This window comes from Vombatus ursinus, unplaced genomic scaffold (genome assembly GCF_900497805.2).
Source record: "Vombatus ursinus unplaced genomic scaffold, bare-nosed wombat genome assembly UNPS02014812.1, whole genome shotgun sequence".
In the NCBI taxonomy this organism is placed as follows: domain Eukaryota; kingdom Metazoa; phylum Chordata; class Mammalia; order Diprotodontia; family Vombatidae; genus Vombatus; species Vombatus ursinus.
Window position 1 is genome coordinate 33,279,292 of NW_020954590.1, and position 21,947 is coordinate 33,301,238.

A 21,947-nucleotide genomic window follows, 5' to 3' on the forward strand; every position below is an offset into this window, starting at 1 on the left:
GATAGATAGATAGATAGATAGATAGATAGATAGATAGATAGATAGATGATAGATAGATAGATAGATAGATGGCACAGGGTGAGTTGAAGATGAAGGGGTGATATCTAAAAAATAAAATTAAGAGGGAGGTAGTATTATACTGGGAGAAGGAGAAGGGGACAGGTAGAATGGGGTAAATTATCTCACATAAAACAGAAAAGAAAAAGCTTTTACAGTGGAGGGGAAGTTGGGGAAGATGAGAGGGAGTGAATGAATATTATTCTCATCAGATTTGGCTTAAGGAGGGAATAACATACACATTAATTGGGTATGGAAATCTATCTTATCCTACAGGAAAATAGGAGGGAATGGGGATAAGATAGAAGGGTAGGCAGATTTGGGGAGGGGGTAATCAGAAGCAAACACTTCTGAGGAGGGACAGGGCAAAAAGAGAGAATAGAATAAACTGGGAGTAGGATAGGATGAAGGGAAATATATTTAGTTTTTCACAACATGACTGCTATGGAAGTGTTTTGCATGACTTCACATGTATAACCTGTATCGAGCTCCTTGCCATCTCAATGAGGGTAGGTGGGGAGGGAGGAACAGAGAGAATTTGGAACACAAAGTTTAAAATAGTTAATAATTAAAATTTGCAACTGGGAAATAAGATATATAGGCAATGAGGTATAGAAATCTATCCTGCCCTACAGGAAAATAGAAGGGAAAGAGGCTAAGAAAAGGGATGGGGTGATAGAAAGGAGGGCAGATTAAGGGAAGGGGTATTCAGAACGCTTACCATCTTGGGGTAGGGCAAGGGGCAAGATAGGGAGAAAATTTGGAACTCAAAATCTTGTGGAATTGAATGTTGAAAATTAAAAATAAATTAATTAATTAATTAAAAAAAAGAATTCTATAATCTATCCCATCCATATTCCATTTATTCACACTAGTTGTCCTTGATGCTTAGAATGTTTTCCTACCTATACTTTTGCCTTTGAAATTTCTTCTTTCTTCAAGGCACTGCCTCTGGGAAATTTTTCGTTTTGTTCTCAGTAGTACATGCTATCTTGTCCCTCAAAAAAAAAGTGTGTTTACATATATATGTATATGTTATATATTGTATATGTGTGTTTATTTATGTATGTATGTATATGTGGATATGTTTATATGTGTGTGTGTGTTTATGTGTATGCATATACACATATATATGTGTGTGTGTGTGTGTGTGTTGCATTGTGTCCCCCTCACTTCCAAAATGGAAGCTACTTGAAAACAATTGTTTCACTTTTGTACCTGTATCACCAAGACTTCTACCACAGGGTTGCATTACCATAGTGGGTATTTGAAAAATGTTTGACTTGAAATGAATTGAAATCAGTTTTAATAATTTACAGCCTTCCTCATAAGAGCACACTGACAAGCGTCTGAGAAAATAATTGCCATGTGATCATTATGGTAAAGATCCACTTTATACATAAACAGTCTAAACAAAGTGATTTTAAAAGTGCTAGGAAGATTTGATATTGGACCTAATAGAGAAAAGAGTAGACAATGAGTCTGACTGAAGGAGAATGTTCTAGCCCAAAAGTGTATAGCCAAGAAGTTAGCAGAAACATGAAAGAGCAATGATAACATAAAGGAATTTTTTTAAAAATTTGATTCATACAAGTATAGGTGAAGGGCCAGGCAGCAGTAAAATGATCAGGTAAAATTAAAATAATAAGTTTTATGTAAGAGATCTAGGACTTTCAAAAAGGGCTCTAAAAATTGGCATATTAAATTTATGTCATGGCTTTCCTGAAATTGAGAAATTGACTTAAGAACGATTACCAAATGGGTATGAATTCCAGACAAATCACAAAGATGCTGTCAAATATATTTCAGTAGGCAGCAAATGAACCTTACTTGCAACCATAAATCATTAATCTTTAATCACCAGCCAATTCTTCAATAAGCTCACTGGCATGGAAACTGTAAGATACTCAAAGGATAGTTCTAACAAATCTGGCATGCATGGTTGGCTTGTGTGTTTAATTATTGTTTATGCTTCGGCAGGATCCAGGCATTTATATGTAATAAATAGAACACTGTCTTGGTGTCCAGATGGTTTCAGACTCACGGCCTAGGGAGTATGTTTGAAGATTATAGGACTGATTTACTCACAGTTCACACTTGCTCGATTCCTGAAAATCATGCTAATAGCATATGTTCCTGAGGCCATGTCATTGCAAAACTAAATATTCTACTATAAGAACAAATACGTTTAAAGATATGTGCTTTTCTTTAGATTCTTATTAGAAAAACTCCACGGGTATTTTGGGAATGAAACAGCGAATATGCCTAACACATATGGGGTTTTTTGTTTGTTCTCATTTTTCCAAATAAGATTATCTAGAATTTATATAGCATTGTAAGGTTTCCAAGAGATATTCATGCATATATACATACATGCATACATACATACATGTGTGTATATACACATAGAAATAAACAGTTCTTGCTTTATGTAAGTAGATCATTCTGCGGACCAATGCAGACTGATATGTAAAGTGATTTTTACAAGTGTGAATAAAGCAAATTTAGGGTTAGAGTTGGAGTCTGAAAATTAGGGTTAGGTTTAGGATTAGAGTCAGTTAGGGTTAGGGTTAGAGTTTGAGGCAAATTTAGGGTTAATTTCATTTAGCTTGTTTCACTTGGCCTATATAACAAAGGCATACACAAAATAATGTATTTATGCAAGTCATAAAATGTACTAACATGTAGAATTATTAAATACTCTGCCATGACAATAAATAAAACTATGAAATGAAAGGTAAAGTGAACGATAAAGTTCGCATAGTACTGCACAGTAAAATTAACATAGATGTACATTATGTTGCCCCTCCCCACCCATTGCACCTATCATTTATCACTGATGGTTGGCTGAAATTTCTTTCAAAACTCTTTATGTAATATTTAATGTACATAATAAGTAAAAACTGTCTGTATATGGATATATACCTAGCATGTGTGTATGTATGTATGTATACATGTATATGTATGTACAGTTATCCCTTCCACATCATGAAGGTTAAGGGAGTGGCACATCCATAATCGGGAAAATTTGCATAAAATTTTTGTCCTTGAATTCAAATCCAGCCTCAGACACTTACCAGACCCTGGGCAAGTCACTTAGTCCTGTTTGCCTCAGTTTCCTCATCTGTAAAATGAGCTGGAGAAGGAAATACAAACTACTCCAGCGTTTTTGCCGAGAAGACCCCAAATGGGGTTACAGTCAGACAAGGCTGAAAAATGACTCAACAGCAACAGTGGGGGGTGAGAAGAAAGAGAAAAAACCCTAAACCTACTTTTCTCTCAGCTGTCTTGATTATTCAGATCAGAGAGTCCTAGTTATACAATGACAAATTATTAAATTGTGGAATATTAAAATCCACAGGAGACATTCCAACTATTGCTGCCCAAAAGCAGCAGAACTATTTCTGTCCTAGATGCCGGAAAAATAATCAAGACCATTTACAGGTGTTTTGTTGGAAAGATTGACTTCGGTATCCAGTGTGTTTGAAAGGATTTTGAAAATCATATGTAAACAACAACCCAGATAAGCTAACCAGTCTGCTTAATGTTAATAACATTAACAACCAAAAGAAACATCTGTGAATAGCCTTGATTATTTTCAGGTAGGAATTTAGACCAAGGTGCAGTAGACCATGTCTATAGGTCTGTCTTCCTCTCTGCACATGCTAACTGCTTTCTCATAAAGAGATGTTGGAGAAGGAAATCAACTGCTTCTTCCTATTTTTTTTCCTCCTTTCTTTTCTTCTTTAGCTTTTCTTCCCATCTTTCCTTCCCCCTAATATCCCAAATGACTTAGAGAGAGTTCAAAATTTTGTCTAGAAAATTGTCTAATAATAACTAAGAACAATTTACTTTTATATAATGTTTAGAACCTGATTTAATTAAATGAGTCATCTGCCATTTTAAAATTGTCTCACTTGATCAGCTATGGTGACTGGGCAGCTCCTTAGAACTTACTGAATGGAGGGCTATAGTATGTCTTCATTACTTTATAAGACTTAGAATTTAGAACTAGAAGAGACTTGAGAAGTCTTCCAATCCAATTTCTTCAATTTATAGATGAATAAATTAGGGCTCAAAAATTAAAGTGATTTTACCTTAGTCACAAAGGTAGTGTGTAGTATAATTGGGGTTGAATTCAGGACCTCTGTTGTAGAATACAGTGGTTTTTCATAAAAATTCTCTGAAATCTATTATTATATCATAATTTATAATACATCATTACATTTTCCCACAGATCATCTTGACTAATACTGGGTATAAAATGCTTTTCCTTTAAGAACAAACAAGATGAATTCCTTTTTTTTTTCTGAGAAACAGTACATTTAAATTCAACACTTTGTATTTAGGAGAACTTTTTAGTTATGTTGTACATATTATAAGATTTTTTGAATTCACCTGTTTTCATGAAAGTCATGCAACTTGTTATTCAGATGTTTCCCCCCAAAAATGGTAGATCTGGGAGAGGGAATATCTCTCTTATGCATGTACTGCTCAGTGAGGTTTTGGGGTAGGGATAATAGGGATTTCTGGAGACCCTGGGGGAGAGTGCATCAGGGACAAAGAAAAGAAATCAATGAAACCCACAAAACATTTAAGGAAAGAAAACAAAGCAGTCTTTCTTGAAGCTATTTCCAATAGCCTGGGGTTCCTATGCAAGTGAGTCCCTCAACAGGAGATTTGAGAAACAGAGGTATTCAGAATATAATTAACTGTGGTGAAATTCAAAGGAGTTTCTGGTTATGTGTTAACTAACTAAATGTAAGTCCTCAGTGTTTAATGTAATTTTTGCATCTGAATGTATTTGGCTCCCCATTAAAGAAAACACAAAGGAAAGTAGTCAGGCCAGCAAAGGTTTTATATAATTTAAAAATAAGCATTTTTTCCTACTGTATTGATAGAATGGTATAGTGGTAAAGGTCCTGGTTTTGGACATAGATGAAATATGACTTGAAACTTTGTCTACAATATCTGTTAGTTGTATAATCATGAGCTAGTCTCTTAACCTCTCTGAGCCTCACTTTCTTCTTTTATAAAATGGACATAATAGTGCCTTTAGTATTTACTTCACAGGGCTGTTGAGAACATCAAATAAGAAAACATATGGAAAAGCACTTTTCCAAACCACAAAGCACTGAGTTGTTTATTATTATTAATAATTACATTGTTATTTTGACTACTACTAAATAACATTTCGTTCTTTTCATCTTTTTTACAGGATTCAGAAATTAATGGTCCAAGGAAAAGGTATTATTATACTATTATATTTTTATTTAATGTTCTGCATATTATTGCACAGATGGATGGAATGATTGCTTTTGGAATTAAATAAAAGTTTTGGGATCTATGCTCATATTTTGTAGAATGACTGTAAGCATCTTTGTGATAACACCAGTAGCAAACAAGATAATAAAGATGACATGGATTTCGACCTGCTCTGAGATGATTTTGATTTCATCTTCTAGATGTCTTTATTTTTACAACTTTTCCACACCATGTAGTTTGATGATTATGTGTAATCAGTAGGGTAGTATCTATCTTAAAACATTGTTTGTGAAGTTTTATGGATAAGAATGTGTTATTATTTTATCATCGTTATTGTTGCCATTTAGACCTACATAAATAGTGTATAATCAAAATTGTTCATAGTAGAGTATCAGACAAAATAAATCTACCTTTATGGAATGCATTTCTCTAGTAAAGATGAACTAAAATGATTAAATAAAATGAAGCCTGGAATCCATTCATTTAATAAATTCATTCACCCAATGGGGGGGGATGGGTAAGGAGAAATTATGGGGACCAGGAAGAATAATAGGCTGCTCTGAGAGAAGGATAGCAGGAATATGGGAGGTTATAATCCTGCACTCTCATCCTGCCTCATCTGGAGTATTCACTGCACAAAGTCATGGTTTAAGAGGGACTTTAATAAGCCAAAGATCATCCAGAGGAAGTCAACCAGGTTGATGAGGAGTCTTGAGCTCATGTTTTATAAAGATTCTTTGAAGAAACTGAGAATATTTAACCTGGAGAAGAGAAGATGTAGGAGGCATGTGAGGGCTGCCTTTCAACATCTGAAGGGTTATCCTTTGAAAGAAGAATTAGACTTTCCTATTTGATCCCAGAGGGCAGAACCTAGAAAATGTGTTGAATTCACAAAAACAAAAATGTAGTCTTGATATCAGAGGAAAAAGTACTTCCTAATAATTAGAGCTGTCAACATGGAATGATTGCCATGGGAAATAATGGTCAGCCCTCCTTGAAGGTTAATAAAAGGCTATATGATCACTTATCAAGTATATTATTCTGAGAATCCCCTTCAAGTATGGATTGGATTAGATGACCCTTGACATCCCTTCCAACTCTAAAATTATGTGATTTTGTGAATTTTTAATAGTCTTAATAATGTGCACCATGCTTGTCTTTATTCATAAGCCAAGTAATTGTTATCTCTGCTGCAAGGGCAGATTGGTCCCCCTCTTTGGACTGTAGAAGGCAAAAGTGCTCAAAGAATACCACTCCATTTGACAAATCATAAGAAGAAGTGAAGTGACCCTATAAAAAACTGTAAACTGACCTTATATGAAAAAAATGCATAAAAAGAATATACAGGCCTACTTTTTTTTACACCTGATCCCACTGAAATGATATGTAACATCCTCTCTTGGGTCACTCTCCTTCTCTCTCATTAGTACTTGTAGTTTGGGTTCCCAGAGGGAACTGACTTGCTTCTCATTCTTCTAGAGGAAAGCCTCATGGGCTGCGACTTTTAAACCGATCATTCATTAGCCCCTACTGACATGCTTCCCTTTGATTGTCAGGCATTACCTTCTTTAGCTTTTAATAAAGGATATTTACAATGTGATACAGTAAATGCAATTGGGACAAAATATTTTCTGAAAAAAAATCTGGGGCACACTGTGCCCCCAAAAACACTGTAACTGTACTGTAATACTAGCTATACAGAGTAAAGGGAAAGAAAGAAAATGGTTGTGAAACACATGTGTAAAAAATACCACCCAAAGATAAACTCACAACTACTTGTTACAGGAAAACATTTTATGAGTCTATAGCCAATGTTCTTTGCTGACTCAAGGAGTCATATTCCTTGACAATGCTTCCTCTCACAGATGGTTATCATTCTGTAATCATCTATGTCTAAGTTTATCTTTTTTCCTTGATAGATCTCTTTCTGCTTCAGGTTAGATGTGTTATTTCATGCTGTTTCCTTCTCTCCAATAATATTGTCATTGGAAAGGAAAGGTCGAAGAGAGAGGGGAAAAAAATTATCCCCTAGATCACAGAATGGTCTTAGACCATAGGGCTTGCTCAAACTGAAATCTTTCACTGCTATGTTAGAGTCTTCTAGACTGAGCTCATCAAGAAACTGACTGATATTTTATGTATAGGCCCAATATGCATGACTGATCTTCACATCAATTACAAAGATTTCTTTCTTGGTCCATAAAAGGAGGTTCCCACCTCATAAAGAGATCATAAGCAGAGTATAAAGAATCTTATCTAGACATTTAAAACTTCATCCTGTCAATTTATTGACTGATTAAGGTGGGAAAAGAATATACATACATATACATAATACTAGCTTTTTCTCCATAGATCCTTTTTTAGGAATATGGGGTACAAATGTTTCTCATTTATTAATAGCAAAAGGAGCAGAAGGTAACCTATCTGTGACAAAAAGTTGGAAGGTGTAAGGATGTTATAGAAAGGTCTAAGTACCACTGAACATTTGGGGTTAAGGAACAAATAAAGTATGAGACTTTCTTAAAGTAGTAAGGATTTGGATATTCTGGGTGGGGGGAACCCAGCTGATTTTCCTCTAAGAAATGAAAGCATGCATCCACAGGTGTAGTCTAGTGAGAGATCATTTAAAAGGAGTCAGAAAAAGAAGAGTGAAGTTGTGGTTGATGCTGACTTGATCCTGCTTTATACCAACCTAACAATAGTAATAAAGAGTTCTTCTATCTTCCCCGGGCATACTTGTAGTGCTTATCGAACATTTTTCGTACCTTCAAACCTGATGTACATTACCTAACTCTAGGAATTCACAGTAAACCTAAATTTGCTTTTTGGAAACTTCTAACCATTGACCCTTCTTTTGCCCTCTGGCAGGTAGAATATGTCTAATGTTTCTTCAACATAACAGATCTTTAGAGTTACAGAAGTCAAGTTCTAGCTTTTAAATATGTTGCTCAGTCCCATTTTATCATTCATCATGCTGATGCTCCAGGTCTGATTTCTTGGGACTATCTTCAGTCCTAGATACTTCTGCATATACATTGTAGGATCTCTAAGTATGGTGAATAAGGCTGACAGGACCATAGATCTGTAGCTAGAAATGAACTCAGATGCTTTCTGCTCCAACTTCTTCATTTTAGAGATGAGGAAAGTGAGGACCGTGAAAGATAAGGACTTGCTCAGAGATCATACAGATTATAAGAAAAAAAAAGTTAATAGATGAATGTAATTATTTAGGTGATTTGGAATTTGATTAATAGCTTATTGAGAAACTAATTGAAGATTTTAATGAGGAACTAACATGTAACAAGGTTTAGACCATACACAAAAATGGTGATAGAATTAACTCTAATTATGACTCAATCTTGGAATCTATTCTTTTTTACCAACAAGAAACAAATATACACAAAAGAATTTTTTTTTAAATTTAGCCTTCTCTAATTAATTTTTTTTTCAAAATTCAACCTGGTATAGGCTAAAAATTATCTTTCTACTATTTATGAAATTTTACTAAGGAAAGTAATCATGTATCATAAATATTGTAAATAAGATTTTTTTTGTACATATGGAGTGATGGAGGAGGATTAACCAATTCACAAGAACAATTTGTCTTTAAAAGCCTTGCTACTACAGACAAGTACCTAAAAATTGTCTGAGACACTTGAGATCAATTGCAAGAAAAATTTCTAGTCTGAATAACATATTTTTACAGAAGCCAGAGACCCCATTATCACCCCTTAAATTCACTACTTTCCTTTAAAAATTAGAAAATGCATATATGCAATTGTGACCCTCAACCTTCAATCATCTTTTTGTAAAGAAGAAGAATGCATGTTTTATTACCAGTTCTTTATGTACATGGTCTGTGGGGTACACTTCTGGAAAGAAGCAAATGTAGGCTATGCTAATGTGTTGTAATACATGTTTAAAAGGATTGGAAAAGGAGATTTGATTTTAAATAGAATAGGAACCTGAGAAGTGACATATAGGCTTTGAATGGCTCCAGTAAGTATTGTCTAAAGTAGATTGACTTTAATCTCTAGCTCATATATACGTCAGTGGGCCTACTAACCATCTAAATGATCTAAAGTTATGACCATGGTAAGGAGTGGGGGGAATATGATACCATTGCATATTAATTTTTCATATGCAAAAGCTGCTACACAGAGTGACCACATATGTTCGGAGAAATAATTAGGTTGCACTTCTGTGAAAATACATAGTCAACTTATAACTGATAGTCATGCCTTACCCCAAATTAATATGGATGAGTGAGATTTTCCCTTCTTTAGTTTAATATTCTTGGAATTTGATCAGGTCTAAATCAGGGAAAAAAACCATACTTTAGACTTGCAATCCAGTAACACTGGCCTCCGTTCTGTTCCTCACACAAAATACTCAAACTACCAACTTGTGGCATTCACACTGGCCATCTGCCATGCTTGGAATGCTCTGCCTCCCAGTTTCCCTGGTTTGCTTCAAGTCCTAGCTAAAATGCCATCATCTACAGGAAACCTTTCCTGATCTTTCTCAATTCTAGTTTCTTCCTTCTGTTATTTCCAATTTATCTTGCGTGAAGGTTGTACATATTTGTTTTCATGTTTTCTCCCCCATTACATTGAGAGCTCTTTGAGAGCAGGGCATCTCTTTTACCTTTCTCTGTATCACCAGTGCTTATCATGGTGCCTACCACAAGTAGGCAACTGATAAATATTTATTGATTCATTAACTAGAAAGATCATTTTTGGCATTATTCTCCATTATATGATTGAAGGGAAAAGTATAATAAAGCAATAGCTACAGCATTTGAGTTGAGACCACACCCAATTATCTAAAATTCTAAGTTATAGATGAATGCCAGTCTGTCTTTATGGAGGGAGTTCTTCAAACTAATGAAATCACTGATGGAAACAAAAAATAACAAACAAAATAATGTCTCTTTAAGAGTAGTGATTCTCTAGACAATATAAAAGTATTTCATGTGACTTCATGTTATACATTTTAAAATATCCAATCCATTTATTAATAAGTTTATATTTTTAGACATTTTCTATGAGCACCAAGTTCCTTACAATTGCTTTTACCCCTGATAGTGAAATGTATTTACTTGGAATATCTGTTGAGAGGCTGTCACTTTTTACATTATGTTATCTTACCTTCTGATAAGGTGTATCAAAAGTATAATGTATTTCTGTTTCTTAGTGGCACTATGCTTTTATATTCAAGAAAAGCATTGGAGATAGTTGCATAAGTACTGTCACAAAAAAATTCACTGGTTATAAGACATAGTCATATTTTGTCAAAAATGAAGATGTAAAATGTTTTTAACAATAATTTCTATCACAATCTTATATTTAAAAGATAAACATATACTATATCATTATTGCTATTCTGTCAACTTGTGTTTCATTTGTGTGGGACAACTCCCAGGGCTGAAACCCCTTTCACTGACTCACAAATACAATTTTTTTTTCTTTCCAATTAGGACCTGAGAGACTTTCCTTTGCGCACCAAGAACTTCAGTGATTTGTTGAGAGTCAAAAAGTCATCATTTGTCAGAGACAGGATTTAAACCTAGGTCTTCCTGACTTCAAGACAGACCCTTTATCCACTATACCATACTGCTACGCATATTGATTTAGAGAAAAGAACATTGGCTCTGGAGTCAAAGGACCTGGGCTCAGATTTTAACTCTGGCACTAACTGCCTTTGTGGCCTTGGATGAGGACACAAACTACCTTAGCCCTGGTTTTCTTATTTTTAAAGTGAGGGAATTGAACTAGATGGCCTCTGAGATACCTTCCAGTTCTAATGCTATGATTATATGATTGTTACACATTCCAATGATGAATATATGTGTCAGAGACAACATCCCATATGACTAGCCACATGTTGGAAGTATGAGACAACAGCTGAACAATGAAAATGATCTATTGATGCCCTCACAGTGTAAGGAAAAAGCAAAAAAAAAAATCTCCCAGAATATTAAGTAGACCCTCTGTGGTGGCAAACTTATGGGAAAACATTGATAGGGGACACATGGGAAAGGTAGACATTGACGGGCTGTCAGAAACCACTGGAGAAAAATGAAAACTGACATGCTGATCCACCTGATTATATAAGTATATATGTGTGTGTTTTACTACTAACACTACCACTACTACTACTATTACCACTACTACTACTGCTACTACTACTACTACTACTAGATAGTATATAAGTAGTTCTTTAAGATATGGAGAATAGTTTATAAATATTATCTTATTTGATTCTTAAAACAACCTTTGGAGGTAGGTGCTATAATTATCACCATTTTTGCAGTTGAGGAAACTGATGCAAAAAGAGGCTAAGTAACTTACCCAGGATCACACAGCTGGTAAGTAGCTGATGAAGGATATGAATGCATGTCTTCCTGACCCCCAAAGTTCAGCATCATCTCCATGTCACCATCAAGCTATCGCATGTATTTCTCATATATTGCTAAATGTATATTCATATGTAGACATATTTACACATATCTGTGTAATCATAGATTTAGAGTCGCAAAGAAATTTAGATGTCATCTAATCTGATTCCTTTCTTTGACACAGTTCTAGAAAGGTTAGGCAATATTCCAAGGTCACATAGTTGGGATTTAAGTCTTCTGACTCTAAATATATCATTTTCACCATAACAGTGTACATAGTAGTCATTTAACAAATGTTTGTTGATTGATTATTAAGATTGATGGTACCATTCTGCTCAGAGAATTGTGGGCTCTAAAAACATGGACATTTTTTTTTCTTTTAAGAGACATAAAGATGCTGACATTTGTCAGCTATGTCAAACTTGCAGAACAAAACAGGTTATGTCTTTATCACTCTCTGCTCTAACTAGGATCATGTAATGGAAATAATTACAGAACAACTCTCCACCACAAAAGCTGTAAAGCTACAATAACAAAGCTAATAGAATAAAGTGTCATTTTGAAATGCTTATTAAAACCACTGTTTTACTGAAATTATGGTCAGCTTTTAGAGAAGACAAATCTTGGAAATGTATTTCATAGAGATTCATTCACATGACTTTGCAGTCTGCTTAAAGTTATTTTTGAATGAAACAAACAATATCCATGCATGTACAGCTTTTTTCTGTGACACTACTCTTTAGAAATTCATTTAGTAAGGAGGAATAGCTTAAACTGTATTATAAGGTGGTAATTATCAAAACTACCTGGTAGTGGCTTAAAAAATAGAAAGGTAGATCAATAAAATAGAGTAGACATAAAATTTACAGCAGCAAATAAATGTCATAACCTTGTATTTGACAAGTGTAAAGACAAGATTTTGGAATAAGAATTCATTATTTGGTTAAAAAATGTTTGGAAAACTGGAAAGCAGTATGGCAGAAACTGTGTAAGGACCAATATCTCACACCATTTACAAAGATAAGGTCAAAATGGATACATGACACTAGATATAAAAAGAGATTTAACAAGAAAATTGGAAGAACATGGAACATATTACTTCTCAGACTTATGGATAGATGAATAATTTATGAATAAACAAGAAATAGAGAGCAAAGTTAAGTGTAAAGTGGATAATTTTAATTACATTAAATTAAAAAGGTTTTGTGAAAAAAAAATATAACCAAGATTAGAAGGAAAGCAGAAAAAATTTCATAGGGGAATTTATGGACAGTTTATCAGATAAAGGTCTCCTATCTAAAGTATACAAAGAACTTTTTCAAATCCATGAGAATACAAGTCATTCCACGACTGATAAATGGTCAAAGGATAAATGGTCAAACAGGCAGCTTTCCAATGAAGAAATCAAAACAACTTTTAGTCATATAAAATGTTCTATATCATTATTGATTAGAGAAATGCAGATTAAAACACTTGAGATATCATTTTACATCTACAAGACTGGCTAAAATGACATAAGGGAAAAGTAACAAATGTTGGAAAGGATTTGGAAAAATTGAGACACTAATTCATTGTTGGTAGAATTATAAAATGATCTAACTATTTTGGAGAGCAACCTTGAATTATGTGCAAAGAGTTATCAAACTACCTATACCCTTTGACCCAGTAATACCACTACTTGGTCTATTTCCAAGGATGATTAGGGAAAAAGGAAAAGAACCTGTATGTTCTAAAATGTTTATAGCAGCTCTCTTTGTGGTGATAAAAAACTAGAAATTGCAAGGATGTCCATCAATTGGGAAATGACTGAATAAGTTGGCAAGGGAAGGGGGTTTGGTTTTTGCAACCATAGGAATTGTACATAGATCCATAAGTGGAAATTGTCACAGTCTTTCTAGAGGCAATGATATCATTAATTTGATTTTTGTTCCCAAAGCGAGAAATGAAGAAAGGAAGAATAACATATGCACTTGAGAACAGGATATATGAAAAATATCTGGGGTGGGTGGATTTAAGATATTGTCTGTAACTATTTAATTCTGGAAAATCTTTATTTCTTTTTATCATACTCATATTTTTGTATAAAAGATGCAAATTCTGATGAGACTACTTTCTTATTACTTATAAACATATATTAAGTAACTGCATAAATATGATGCTATATGAATTATGCAAAACACTAACAACTATCTAGAGAGACATGAATACTAGTAATTCACCAATAATTTAAGTACAGAATCACAGAAATTTGAAGTTGGGAGAGACATCAGTGGCCATCAAAGCAAATGTATGTATACATGAAGGAATTTTCACTATAACTTACCTGAAAATAGCCAATCAGCCTCTACTCCAAGTAAAGGGAACCCACTACCCTTTGAGGTAGCTCATTATATTTTTGGCAGCTCTAATTATTAAGAAATGTTTTTTTTCTGATATCACATTTAAATTTGTGCCTACCTTTCTTACCTATTACTCTTTCTTCTATGATCTGGGGTCAAACAAACAAATTTAATCCATCTTTCACTTGGCAGCCTTTCAAATATTTGATGACAGCTATCATGGCCCTTTAGTCTTCTCTTCTCCAGGCTAAACATTCCTGATCCTTTAATGAATCATCATATGATAAAGACTCAAGGCTCTTCACCACCATGGTTGTCTTCCTCTGAACATGTCTCAACTTATCAATTTCAGTGCCAAACTGTGCTGAAGATTATATACTTAATGAGGTATGACCAGGGATTATCTCCCCACTACTGGAACCTATGCCTCTCAATGCAGCACAAAGTCATATTAGTGTTTTGACTGTTGCATCCCATGGCTTGCTGATATTCAGCTTGCAGTCTATTAATAGCCCAATAACTATACAAAGTTCTAAGTGCTGGAGGGGGAGGCAAACAAATATAATTAAACTTGTTCCTCACACTCACAGAACCTAAAGGATAGTTAAGATACATATAATGAGGGTAAATCAGATGAACCTTTCTGATCTGTTAGACTTATCCACATTATGCAACATGCATGGAGGTTGGCATGGATCCTGGCCCACTGATAAATGGCATAAATTCCTAGAGGTTTTTGGTTAGTCCCTGTGTGTCCCTGTGAGACTGGGAGATGAATCAAAGAGGAATGGCAAGGAAGATCAGTCTATTCAAAACTCAGTAGACCCTAACTCTCTTTCTTTCTCCCTTCCTCCCTCCCTCCCTCCCTCTCACTTCTTAGGTACTAGGCCTCCAGTACCTGGCTGCCTTTTATGCTTTGCTTTCTCCTCTGAGCACAGGGAAGTAAACAGTAATTCTGAAATGGATGCTTCTAACTTTGGCAGGTGTGTCATGAACTTAAGATTTCAGTATCCCATTGTCTCAGGTGCAGAAGGTATTTCCTGCAACTCTATCTCTCATTTAAGCAGAATCTATCTACTAACAATACAATGAAACACCATGACTAGCTATCCAGAAGATATGGACCTTGAGTGAGTTGCTCAGGCAATGCAGATCTGAGGGAGAAATGAAATGGCTCTTAAATATTCCCAGAGATTTTCTGAGAGTTTTGCCTCATGGGAGAATATAATGATAGTGATAGGTTATTATTTCATGTGTTAAGTATTTTTTCAGTTCAAGTTTATGTCTGTGTTTTAAGCATTATAGACTTGAACACTACTCAAGTAACTTTCTAGAAAATACCCTCTTTGCCCTTGACATTCCCACATGGCCAAATCTCTGGCTTTTGCCCGAGTCTGTAATCTACTCAACTGGCCTTTCATTGTGGCTACACCCAATCTCCCAATTCTGTTCTGTTACTTCCCAATTGCCCTGGCCACTTCCCACCCTTAATCCTATCTTGACAAGTGGTCCTAGTCCCTGGGGTTCAGTTACCTCACAGTCACCCCAGTTTACTGGCCACTCCCACCCAGATCCTCCTTAAACTCCTCCTCCTCCAGTCACCCTTGGCCACTCCTAGGTCCCTCCCACAGTCTTTCTGTATATACAATCCATCTTGGCCACCATTAAGTTGCTCAGATAATTAAAATTTGCCCCCCTTGCATTCACAATACAAAGGCTTAGATTCCTTAAGAGTCTGGCCATTTGGCAGATTCCTAAAATCTCACCCACCCCTGATTGATGTTCTAATAAACCTTGTCTTTGACTGAAAAAAAAAGAGAGAAAATACCCTCTTAATTCCTTTTAGAGAAGACCCTAAACTGATATATCCTTAATTTTTATTTAAGATATTTTCCCTACTACTCCGGGGTAGAGACATAATGAGACAAAGAGTTATAGAAAAAAATCTGATGCTTATCTTTTTTTTTTTTTTTTTGGCAATTAGGGTTAAGTGACTTGCCCAGAGTCACACAGCTAGTAAGTGTTTGGTCTGTGACCAGATTTGAACACAGATGCTCCTGATTTCAGAGTCAATGCTCTATTCACTGCACCACCGAGCTGCCCCTGTTGCACCACCTAGCTGCCTCTTGATGCTTATCTTTGAGGATCAAGTTCCCCTAGGACTTAATTTGGGTTTTGTGGGAGATTAGATTCAGAGCGTTTGTAGAAGAAACTCTCCCCTTGAGCCATGGCTTCCATATGCAAATAATATATCATATGCTATACATATGTACATACATACATACATATGTACATATGAACATATACAGAAAAGAATATTACAGGATAAGACATACTACTTTTGATGAAGGAAAGGAGACTTCCAACCAAGCAAATTAACAAATATTTCATGTAGGAGGAGTTAGGATGTGAGCTGGATGTTGGAAATTGATCAGCATATCAAAAGTTTAGATAAGAGTTGAGGGAGTCATTCCAGATATAGAACACTATTAGAGAAACAGAGGAAGAAAAGCACTGGGCAGTTAGGTTGTAGTATAACACATGTGAAAAGGAATATGGTATGACTATAGGACCAGAAAAATGTTTCCAGGTGGAGGGCTTTGAATGCTAGGCAAAGTAGTTAAGACATTATTTAATCATAAGAAGCCATTAAAGAGTATGAGCAGAGGAGAGACATGATCAGATCTAACAAAAGGACTATAAATCTGACACAAAGAACAGAATAGAAGGGTGAGATATTGGAAGTGGGAAAACCAACTGGAGACTGCTAAAATAGTACAATGAGCCACTGGATTACAGAGTTAGAAGGGTAGAGTTTAAGATGTTCACTTCAGTTAAATTCAAACATTCACTAAACACCTACTATGTGCAAGGAATTGTGTTAGTGTGAGATGACACAAGCTTAAATGAAAAAGAATGTGTTGAATTTGGAGTGAGATACAGTTCCATATTCAAGTGGACCCATGTTTACATTTCTCTGGTTATACCCTTCAACAATAAAAGGTGCAATCCATTCACATTTTCTCAGCTTGTGTGGCTCTTGTTCACGTCATTCTATAAATTCTCCATAGGGCTTCCACCCAAAGTATCAGTTTTTTGATATTATGTAATTACCAATGGAATTTACATCTATATCAATATCTTTATTATCTCACTCTGAGTATGTATATATGTATGTGTGTGTATGCATATGTCCTGATCAAATAAAATGCTGGTATACACTACACAAAAATAATTGTGTGTATACTCTAATGCATGTGCTATGTTACCATTTATTTTTGGCAAGTTTGGGAAGCCTCAGTACAAATAGACCAGATGCTTCACGTCAAGCTCAGTCAACAGCAATGCTATTAGCATCATAATGAAGGACACAATGACTATAATAGATGTCAGAAAGTGTGGTTTATGTTGTTCCTTTCACTAAATTAGAGAAATTGCCAAACATCTATAATTAAGTGTCACTGCTAACTTTGCTCATTGGAGTTTCAGCTCAGAATTGCCCCATCTGCCATTTTGCTAAAATTCTAAAATATGTCTGATCGTTAAATGCCTGGGCATTTGTACAAGCTTTAAATATTGCCATCAAATCCTTAAAGAAATCAAAAATATTTTGTGTGTTACCATTTGAATTATACTTGACATAAATGGTCTTAAGAATTCAGAAAACCTAAAGGCTTTCAAGATTCAGAATAGCAAATAAGTATCTAAGCCAACCAGTCTCATTTCAATAGAAATAAGATATTCAGTCTTCTAAGGCTGACTGTTCCCTAAAGTGATCATTATTTTGATCAGCAGAAGGAAATAAAGAAACTTTAGGTTAATATGTCTGGATTTATGTCTATATTTGTTTTCCCAACATAAGAGAAGTACTATATCTTATCTTTCTTCTCAGTCCTTAGTGCCAAGTGTATACCAGGTATTCAATAAATTCATATTACCTTGGATTAAATAATTTCAAAAACTGAAAATGCCATCTAAAACTTCATATTAATTTAAACCTTGCCTGACATATTTATTCCTTCTCTTCCCCCCCCCCCCCCCCACTCTTTGGTGAAAGGTGGTATGACTCACACATAGTAGACACTTAACAAATACTTTGTGACTCTACAAGCCTAGGATTAAACCAGAACTGAAGTAATGCTCTAAGGTCAGCAGTACCTCAAAAAAAGAAAGCAACCAGTGAAAGTAAAAGGGGAGAAAATAATGATAAAAATAAGAGCAGTGGTTGAAGAAAAAGGGAGAGAAAATAAAGACTAAAAGTAAGATAGAACTAGAAATGGATTAAGCAGATACTGGCACAGTTGCAATAGTGACTAGTTCTCCCAGCCTCCTTCACAGTTGATCAATGAGTATTTATTAAGCTCCCACTATGTGCCAGACACTGTACTAAACCTTGGGGATACAAAGAAAGGCAAAAAAAAAAAAAACCAGTCCCTACTCTCAAGGATCTCATGATCTAAGGGGAGAGGCATCATGCAAACCACTCTGCACAAATAAGATATATTCAGGATCAGCTGGAGATAATCTCAGAGAGAATTAAGAGGAGAAAGAAAGACTTCCATGTAAGTAATATTTTACCTCTTTCTTGAAGGGAACATCTAGGAGTCAGGAGATGTGGTGTAATGGAAGAGGAACAGCAAGGAGACCAATTTCATTAGATCACAGAATATGTATGGGCAGGGGAAAGAAGTCATGTTTAGAAGACTACAAAAGTGGAATTGGGCCAAGAAAAGAACTAGTTCCAGATAAACCTTGTCCTTTATGTTTATATTTGGTAACACTGGAAGTTTAAATTGCTGTACAATTTTTCAATTTAATGTATCACTTACATAAAGTGAGTTTACTTTCTAAATCTTAATTTCCTTATTTTTGGAATAAAAAAGGCAGAGGAGATAAACTTCTCAATTTGTCTTGGTCACAACATAATATTTTGTTGTTGAGTTTCAGTTATGTCTGACTCATCATGATCTCATTTGGGGTTTTCTTTTTTTTTCTTTTTTTTCCCTAAGCAATGGAGTTAAGTAACTTGCCCAAGGTCACACAGCTAGTGAGTGTTTTGTGTCTGAGGCCAGATTTGAACTCAGGTCCTCCTAAGTCCACGACTGGTGCTCTATCCACTACACCACCTAGCTGTCCCCATTTGGTGGTTTCTTGGCAGAGTTACTGGATGGCATGCCATTTCCTTCTCCAGGTTAATTTACAGAAGAAGAAACTGAGGCAAACAGGGTTAACTGACTTGCCCAAAGTCACACAGCTAGTAAGTATCTGAAGCCAGATTTGAACTCACAAAGATGAGTCTTCCTAACAGCAGGCCCAATGCTCTATCCACTTTGCCACCCAGGTGCCCTATGATTTTTCACTTCAATAGAATTATTCACATTTTTTCCATCAAATTCTTGTTTCCATAAACAAAAAAATCTTGAGTTCAATTAAAAAAACATAAATACTATTAAAAACAGATCAAAAGTGTTTGAGTACCGAGTATTCATATACATGTTAGAGATAATATTACCCAATTTTAATTTCATACATCAGTCTGAAGGACTGTAGAAAGTTTATAATCAATGTAAGTAAATAATCATAGAAAATAACTATAAAAGTCAAAATGACACAAATCAAGATACATAAATGTAGCAATTTGCAACTTCCTCCTTTATTATTCTGTGTTAGTCTCATGAGGTGAAATCTTTGTTTCATTATTTACAATAAATTTCAGATTATCTCCATCACTGTATAAATGTAATATATTAGTAAGCCAAGGTTGAATGGTAGTCATAACATGTAAGGTATTTTGAGAAGACTCACATAAAAACACAGAATTTGCTAACTTCAAAGTGGTCTTGGATTATCATATCATTGCTCTCTAAGTAATAGCTCTATAAGCTACAGCTCACAGTCAGTTCAATCACAGAAGTTATGTGCATTCATAAACTTTTATTGATAACAATTTTGGACCAAGATGGAGGGTTGATTAATTAATGGAAAGAACTTGAGGAAAATCTTGATGTTCTTTAATAGTTATATCAAAATTAGTAAAAATCAACTTTTAAAAAACAAGTTATCAAAAGGAAATGAAGAGATCTGTAGATAAATAAGAAATACTAAGTGGCCCAGTTGAAAGGTATACTACTTACATCTTTTAGGTCAACTAATCTAGCTGCTAATTCTTCTAAAACCCTTCCTTATGGCAATCTGCTGACTTTCCTGACTTTCATCAAATGTCAGATAAAATCTCACCTTCTACAAGAAGCCTCTCCTGATCTCCCTTAATGTTAGTGCCATCCAGTTATCTCCAACTGATCCTATATAGATTTTACTTGTACAGTTATTTGTATGTTGTCTCCCCCATTAGGCTGTGAGCTCCTTGAGACCAGAGACTTTTTTTTTTCCTGCTTTCTTTGCCTCCCCAGTACTCAGCACAGTGCCTGCCACATGGTAGGGGGCTTAATAAATGTTAGCTAACTTGACTTTTATCAAGTGTCTTTATTTGAAGAATTTAATGACTGATTGTGAAAGCTGCTGTCACAACCTACTTTTCCAACTTATTTTGCAGAATTTCCCTGAATTCATTCTGTGTAGCAGAGAAACTGGAAGAATTTTAAATTTTATCACTTTCCCCCACCTATTGAGAAAGTAATCTGATTATATGATGGGTATTATTTTGTTGCTGTTTAATGGTTTTATACACTACTGGGAAAGGATCTCAGAGTCCTGTTTGGATAGGGTCCTACTTAGTTATTGGTCTCTCCCTCTCTTATCGCTTTCTCTATAAATTGAGCAAAATTGTTTGCCTCTGTTTTACAGCTCAGGTATCTTAACTATTAGATCATAAGCAATATGAATGGAATGCACTCACTCCTTAATTCCAACTCATAGAGTTTGTCTCTTCCTCTATGTTACAGCTCAAAAATCAGTAGCTGCATGGATTTGTCTTTATTCCCTTTATATTTATGCCTTACATAGTTTATATTTACTTTTTATCTCCCCCACTCGACTATATGCTCATTGTGAAGAGATTTTTTTCATTCTTTAAACTTAAATTGTCAATGCCTAGAAGAGTCCTAAGAATGCAGTAGGTATATAATAGATTAGTATTGATTGACTAATTTAACTAGAAGGCAGGGGTCATGTTTTGTTGTTGTTGTCATGAGTTGAACACTATCCCTGCACGGAACAAATACTCAATAAATATTTTTCAGTGCACAAATGAACTATATGATGCTTCTGCATTTTAGGACAAACACCATGGAGTCAGGGAAATAGGTCATTCCTACATATAGCGCCAAGGCAAACGGTAACACACACAGATGACCCTTCCAAGTTTAAATCAATGATAATAGAAATTAAAAATAGCATTTGTATGGCCTTTAAAGGTTTGCAAAGCTCTACACATGTTATATCATTTGATCAACACAGCAATTCTATAAAGTGTTTTTATTTTCTCCATTTTAAAGACGAGGAAACTGAGGCTGAAAGAGATTAAGTGACTTGTACAGGGTCAAACAGCTGATAAGTGTCTCAGGTAGGATTTCAGCTCCAGCCTTCCTGACCCCAAGTCCAGCACTTCATCCACTGTGTCACCTCATTGCCTCATACCCTGGACATTCAAGAGAAAAAATCCCATAACTCCAGAGTTGGGAGTCTGAGGAAGTTCTTAAGAGAATTTCAATGAATATTGGTCTATTGATATGTTTGTTTTAGGACAAAATACACTGGTGGTTTTATTAAGAATTCAGTATGATTTCACCCCTACAAACAAATGTATGAACTTCCATTCTTTAATAGCAATTTTGTGTTTAAATTCCACTGGAGAAATTGTCATGTATTTTTATTTCCACTTATAAATAAAATATGATTTCTGCTTAAACAAATACTTTCAAAGGTAA